The sequence below is a fragment of the Actinia tenebrosa genome, unplaced genomic scaffold (genome assembly GCF_029948245.1).
Source record: "Actinia tenebrosa isolate PJP-AT-01 unplaced genomic scaffold, QUT_ActTen_1.0 utg165__unscaffolded, whole genome shotgun sequence".
NCBI classification, from domain to species: domain Eukaryota; kingdom Metazoa; phylum Cnidaria; class Anthozoa; order Actiniaria; family Actiniidae; genus Actinia; species Actinia tenebrosa.
The window spans coordinates 528,506-535,848 of record NW_028292594.1 but is presented as its reverse complement, the minus strand read 5'-3'; positions in this window follow the sequence as shown (position 1 = coordinate 535,848).

Here is a 7,343-nt window from a genome sequence, read left to right as displayed (position 1 = left end):
TCATTTAAAGGTCCGAGACATATCTTACAATCTACGTCCTGGAGACTATATTCCTTTGAAAGGCGCATATAGGATATCTCATGCCTTCTTTTATGCGTTTGGAGTCGTTGTATGCTACTGAATACTTTCTCACAGAAACTACATTGACGGCTATTAATACATACACCTCTCTTTAAATGCTCATGCAATCCTGTAGGAAATACCCCACCACAATTATCGCAGGTAATACAAATGCGCTTCTTTACATGTTGCTGCATCTTTTGCTGTGTACTGAATTCCTTAAGGCAATCCTTACAGATCCTAGGAACGGTTTCCTTCTTACATACAGCATTATTTACGTGGTATTCTAACCTCTGCCTACTGCTAAATGTCTTCTTACAATCTTTGCAACTCATATATTTAACAATTATCTTAACCTTTTTGTCAACATTTCATACCCCTATTTTGAAGACCCATGCAAATTTAGTAATCCTAGGGTATGTTTTCAGTCTTCTTCACTGGAACGTTCATAGAATCAGCTTGGGGTCCGTGTGACAATAGTGACCCTCAAAGTCATCGCACGCATACACCTTGTTACAACTAAGGCAACGATACTTACCGGGTGACGTTGCTTCTTTCACAGGCTTGGAGGGGGCTTTATCGATAGGTTCTTCTGGAACGACAATAATGCAGTCAGCAGGTGCTTCACACGTAATACAGTCCATATATCTATGGAGGGTATCGCATGAAGTCCTTAATGGACTCCTTAGCCCAGCCCGCCATTGTCAAAAGCGCGCCAAACCGTTCTGCACGCTTCAGACCACACATTTCATCGTACAATTCCTGTACGCGCTCTTTTAACCGGTCTATCTCTTCCCTTTGCATTTCTATGGTGTCTTTTTTATCTTTTGCGTCGGCGGTAATCCTTCTTACTGCTTCCACTGGTTCCATCTATATATGAACCCAGATCACATGCCTTGTAACGCTCTGATAGTAGGACCCACCGGCTGCGGAAAGACCCAGTTCATCGTGGAGCAGCTATTAGGATCCTTTAGATACCGCTTTGACTACATAGTGCTGCTTTGTCCCACCTACGTGAATAACCGCACCTGGGAAGGCATAGGAGTGAAAGATGACGACTTCTTCGTAGATATCTTAGACCCCAACGAGTTATCCAGCCATCTTAAGTTCTGGCACAAGCAATTCCCTAAAGATACACAGACGCTCCTCATATTGGATGACATTGCCTGTGGGGACGACGTAAAAAGGCGCACCTCCGAATTAGTGAAGCTCGCTTTCAGCGGTAGGCATGACAATATCAGCGTTTGGTTACTCTCGCAGCAGCTTACCAGCGTCTCTAAACCCTTCAGGGAAAACATAGGCTCTCTCATAGTATTTTATACACCCAGTAAGTCTGACCTGGAAACCATCTTAAGCGACTACGGCGGTGAGATAAGCAAGGAACAGCTGCACGAATACATGCGGCATTTAAAAACGCACCAACATTCCAAGATGATCTTCTCTTTGAGGTTTCCGTATGACGTTAACATATATGGACATTGAGCAGCTCATAGATGAAGTCCCCACACAGTTAGATGAAAGTAACCTCAAGGAACAACTTAACATTCTTGTGTCTTCTGGGAAGTGTAAAGAAATGATAGGTAAGGAACTTACCCATGAGCAGGTTAATAAGCTGTCAGAAGAGGAGGTTAAGAAGTTCCATAAGAGGTACGAGGCTGCCCTTGCAAGTAAGACCACGGACGCCGTAGCAGACTCCGCTATCCGACTTGCCACTAAATTGCTTGGACTTGCACTGCCCATAGACGACGTGGAGCAACTGCGGAAGGACATAAGCGAGGACTATGTCATCGCCCAAGAACTTAAGATAACCTGCGGCTGGTTGTCTTTGAAGTGCGGTAAGTTAATGGCAGTCGCCTCTGCGGCACTTCACGTAGCTCAGCACGTCGACTTGAAGGAGGTACTAGGTTCCTTCGGAACATCTTGGAAGGACTTCAAGAAGGACAGAGAAGTCGAAAAGGTCTTCCAGGCGGCACTTGCTGAGGTACCTGATCAAGTCGCCTCAAGTACCTAGTCAAGTCGTTGTCAAGTCACCTCAAGTACTTAGTCAAGTCGTTGTCAAGTCATTCTCAAGTACTTAGTCAAGTCGTTGTCAAGTCACCTCAAGTACTTAGTCAAGTCGTCCTTAAGTCATTCTCAAGTACTTAGTCAAGTCGTTGTCAAGTCATTGCCAAGTCATTGTCAAGTCGTCATCAAGTTACTTGTCAAGTCCTTCAAGTCCCTTAATATAAGATGAGTGACACCGAAGAACAACCAGAAAAGGCTCCCGTAGAAGATACCAAGATTACCAAGGCTAAATCTCCGGGCAGAGTCGCTGCCGGAAAGAAGCTCGCGGAGATGAATAAAAAGAACAAAGCAAAGAAGGAGGAAAAGGTGGAGGAAGAGGAATCCTTTATCAATCCTGGGTACGTCATTGGCGCGTTAGGAGTCGCTATAGCAGCAGGCAGCCTCTACTTACAATGGCGGGCTACGAAGCCAAAAGTAAAGTGGGAGGCCGCAACATATCACGCACCTGTGGAGGTTAGAAAAAGTAAGATCCCTGAAATGGAGTAGATTTATCACCACGTACCGTGGCGACCTAGATTTTCCTTCTCGCTTTGTAATATAATGTCGACCGCGTTATTGAAAACTGTTGAAGAAGCAGCTATCATTACTTCTATTGTTGCGGGTATTGGTTGGGTAGGTAAGAAAGTGCTCAAAGAAGACTTTACTGAAGACCCAAGCAAGAGCTTCGCTAACTTTGCTAAGATGACCGCTGCCGTAGGCGGGGCTATCATGGTAAAGGATTACCTACGGAAGGAAAAGTACATCCCTAATGTATAAATGGCTAGCGTGGTCGCAGGTGGAGTTATTGCAGCCTTAGCATTCACTGGAGCTAATTATGGTGGTCAATATTTGGATAGATTAGTTAGAGGTGATCGCAGCGGAGATTTGGCCGCCGAAAGGAAGAGACACGACTTAGCGCTGGAGAAATATCAGCGGGATGTGGCGGCTTGGAATGAAAAAAGACAAGCTTACAGGGATTGGTTGGATAAGAACTACCAAGACAAAATGCAGGCAGACAAGAACTTCGAAAACACAGACTACGCCTTCAAACTTTATGCGCAAGCACACCCCGCGGCATCGACGGGGTCGGTGCCCCTTAGAATGAAAAAGCCTCAGTTCAAGAATTACTACCAGCCTTCTAAGAAACAAAAAGACAATGAATTGGTCTTTGTAGGAGTCGCAGGGCTGGCGGGAGGCGTGGCCTTGGCGTATCTAATATAATGATCGTCTTTTTGGAAAGCGACAAGAATAACTTTACTACTTATCTGAATCCTCCCATCCGCGCGGAAAGGGTTCGGCTGGTTAGTTGCTCTTTGTACAATTCTTGGTATAATTTAATTAATGGCTTTGTCATCGGAACTTCCGGCACCAAACCAAAAATACCAGATTCCCATTACACCCCAATAACACTGGCTAAGGAGCTAGCGAAGCATGGATACACTCTTACCACAGGATTACCCCATGAAATGACATTTAAGAAAAATAATGGGAGCGCCAATCTAAAGGACAGTTCATTGGTAGAACTCCTGGGCCTTACTAGTACCACGATAAATAGCGGCAGTACATATGATGTGAAATGGAAAGTCGCATCCTCTTACGAAGTCTATTGCGATTTAGTCCATAGTTACAACAATGGAGAAAAGTCTTCTCTTATGTCCAAGTTTCTACCCAAAGGTAATCCATTTGACCCAGTAGAATACACTCCCATTTCTTTGAGCTATGACTTGTCTAATTTGGTAGAAAGCATAAACATCACCATTAAAGTGGACGGAGAGACGGTGGATTTCAATGGACGAAAGATCAATCTTGTTTTGGAATTCATATAATGGGCCGCGTAGAGGACAAACTTAAAAGGATTTACTATGGGCCGGAAGGCTATTGGAGAGGAGCGTCAGCTATCAAGAAACTCGCGACCGCGGCCAGGGTATCAGACGAAACGGCTAAGAACTGGTTGAAAAAACAAACCCTCTGGCAGGTTTATCTTCCCGTGCCTAAGTACATTCCCAGGCCCAGCTTCACCGTAAATACCCCCAATGAAGTTCATCAGGCGGATTTGCTTTTCTTGCCGCACGATAAGGTGAGAAAGAAGACCTATAGGTACGCTTTGACCGTAGTTGATATCGCAAGCAGATACAAGGACGCCGAACCTATAACCAGCAAGGATTCTGGGGAAGTCGCAGAAGCCCTAGGTAGGATTTATAAGCGTATCTTGAAATGGCCCAAGCTGCTGCAAGTGGATGCGGGGACTGAGTTCATGGGCGTGGTTACTAAGACCCTGAAAGACCACGACACTAAAATTAGGAGAGCCGAAGCTGAGTACCACAGGGGTCAGAGCATCGTCGAAAGATTCAATAAGACCCTGGCCGAGCGTCTCTTTGGATACCAGTATTGGAAAGAGCTGGAAGATCCCTCCAAACGCAATAGGGAATGGACTCAGAGGCTCCCCCAGGTCGTCGCAGCTTCGAACAACGAGGCGGCCAGGGCTACGGGAATGAAACCCAAGGATGCCATAAAAAAGAAACACGTGGAACACAAGTCCTTCGTCAGAAGTTCGAGGGCGGTCTTCCCCCAGGAAAAGAAATTAGGTAATGTCACGGTTCGATATCTCTATGAGTCGGGTGAATTAGAAGGAGGATCCAAAAGAGCTACGGATCCTAATTGGTCTTTGGAAACTTATCAGATCCGAAGTGCGATAGCTAAGAAGGGCCAGCCCATCTTGTATTATCTTCATGATGGTCCCACGCGTGGGTTCGTCAAAGAAGAACTGCTTATCGTGTGATGTCCGAATGCTATCGTATGCACTCCGTCATCACACATCCATCGCTTACCGTCAAATGCAGACAGTGACACCTTCTCCTGCGTGACGTTATGTATCTGATGACCATAGCTGCGCAGGCTGTTCATCTTATGCCGCTGTTCCTTGCGTGTTCGTAATACGTTGAGGTAGGACTCGTGCGTAATGTCCTTCTTAACCACATACTTTTTTACGCCTTTAGCTTTCTTTTCTACGCCGTCTAACTTTAGCACGCTGTACATCTTTGGTTTCAGGCCCACGTACTCTACTATGGGTTTTCCTAACATTTCGTCTTTCATCTTCCCAATTACCTTCTTATTCTTCGCAGAGTAAAGGAAGTGCTCCTTCGGGTAACCGCTGGTGTCGTACTCGTCTATGTCGGGGAGGCAGTCTTTGTAAACGTCTTCCGTTTGCACTTCTAGAATTAGGGAGTCGGTGTCTGTGTACAGGAGGCGACAGCGGTCTCCGTACTTTGGCTTAAGCTTATCGTAGTAGAACTCGTACATAAGCAGCTTCGATAGATCCAGCACCGTAAAGCCTGTGTAAACGGGCTTGTTTAGTAAGAGGTTTGCCTTTTTCATGTGAATCACGTAGAAGTTCAGCATTTCTACGTATCTAACGAAGCCTGGCTGTGACACGTATGCTTCTGCTTCCTCTTTGGTGCTGACTATTTTTACGCTTACGCGCTTGCGGATGTTCTCCATTGTCTTTCCGAACACGCTGTTGTTCATCAGTTTGAAGAGATTTTTCTCGAAGTCATTTTTCGCTGCGGCACGCTTTTGCGTGTTAAAGTCAATGTAGGGGCGCATCCAGGGTTCCTGCGTGAATTTTAGGACTCTGTGGATCTTCTCTACGCGCATTCCGTGTCGCACGTAGAACTGCAGGTTGCGGTAATGTACCACATACTTCTTCTTATCCATCAGGTTCATAGTTAGTTTCCTGTACGGTTTGTAACCAGGGCACATTTGCTTTTGCAGCGGACTTAGCTGCTTAAATGGTATCTCTATCGCTTCTGGTGCTAAGGGGAACTCATTGTGTTCGTCGTGCAGGCGCTCTGGGTACTCCAGATCCACTTCTAAGACGTAACCCTTGTCTTCCTCCTTTCCTACCTGCATGTAGAAGTCTATCGGCTTCACTGGATCCCATTCGAAGTCTCTCACAGGTAGGTACTGTGACATTGCCCAACCATAAAGGTTATTCGCATCCAGGTAGTAAATGTATGTGGTTGGTTTCTCTGGGTCGTGCTCTACTAAGGGGTTGTTTGCGCGGGCGTAACGTCGGCTGGGTCCGCATACGCCGCCACGAATACCGTCTTCCATAAACCGATACATGTCGTACTCCGTTAGGAGATCCAACTGCGCATTTGTCTTCTTTAACAAAGCACTCCAGCTGAGCCCAGGAGCCGTGTAGAAATTAGCGGGATCCAATCCGTAATATTCCATAGCCATCTTTCTGAAGCTTTGGAAAACATCTGCGAGCAGCACTACGTCAGACCTTAGGTAGATGTCGTGGTAGTCCCCCATGTTCTCACAGGAGTACTTTTCCCACACGTCTAACGCATGCTGGTACTCCTCATCCTTTATACCGGACTCGTTTAGGGTGCTGTAGAAGCGATCTTTGGGTGGTAGGGACTCTTTGAATCGATCCCAGGAGTCCATGTATTCGTATGGGTAGACTCCTTTCCTTTCCGCGCCGTATTGACTGGAAATGGGAAAGTTGGTGTTATACTTTACGAGGTTTGCTAAGGAGTCCGCCATAAACTGCTGCGAATCTAAGAACTTTAGCTTACCCACAGTTACGGACATGTAGCGCTCTTTGTTGTTGGGTATGCATTTGACGTCGGAGCCGTCTGTTCCTTGTAGTAGCAAATGGGAGTCGTAACCGCGGAGGTTGTGAAAGAACACCGGAATCTCCATGTCTGGATTTACTTTGAAGTTTATATTGCATTTCCAATGAGCCGCTCCTCTGTATTTACCCGTGATGTGGCAGTGATCCCTAACCTTATCCACATAGAAATCCTCAACAAATGCTTTGTGACAGTGAATGCAGTGCGTGGAGGGCTTTCCCGGCTTCTCACCTTTCTTAGCATACTTCCCGCATTTAAAATGAGCTTCTCCTAGATACTTTCCATCTTCATCCCACGCTTTCTTGGCTCGTCTTCCAAACTGAAGAAGCGTATGTTGGCAAATGTGGCATTTTTTTGCCTTGTTAAAAGCCTCCTGGTTCTCTTTGGTAAATTCCATCTTCTTTGGACGTCTTAATTGTTCTCTAATCTCTCCCTCCTCTTCTCGCAATGCTTCTAGAAACTCATTAGCTGCGTTCTTACCTCGGTAAATCACAGGAGGGTTTGCTTTACCGTCTGATCTGACTACTATGTAACCAAAGGAGCAGATCTCGTGTAATCCTACCTTATTCGTGGCGCCACGTTTCTGCTCTTCCTTAGTTA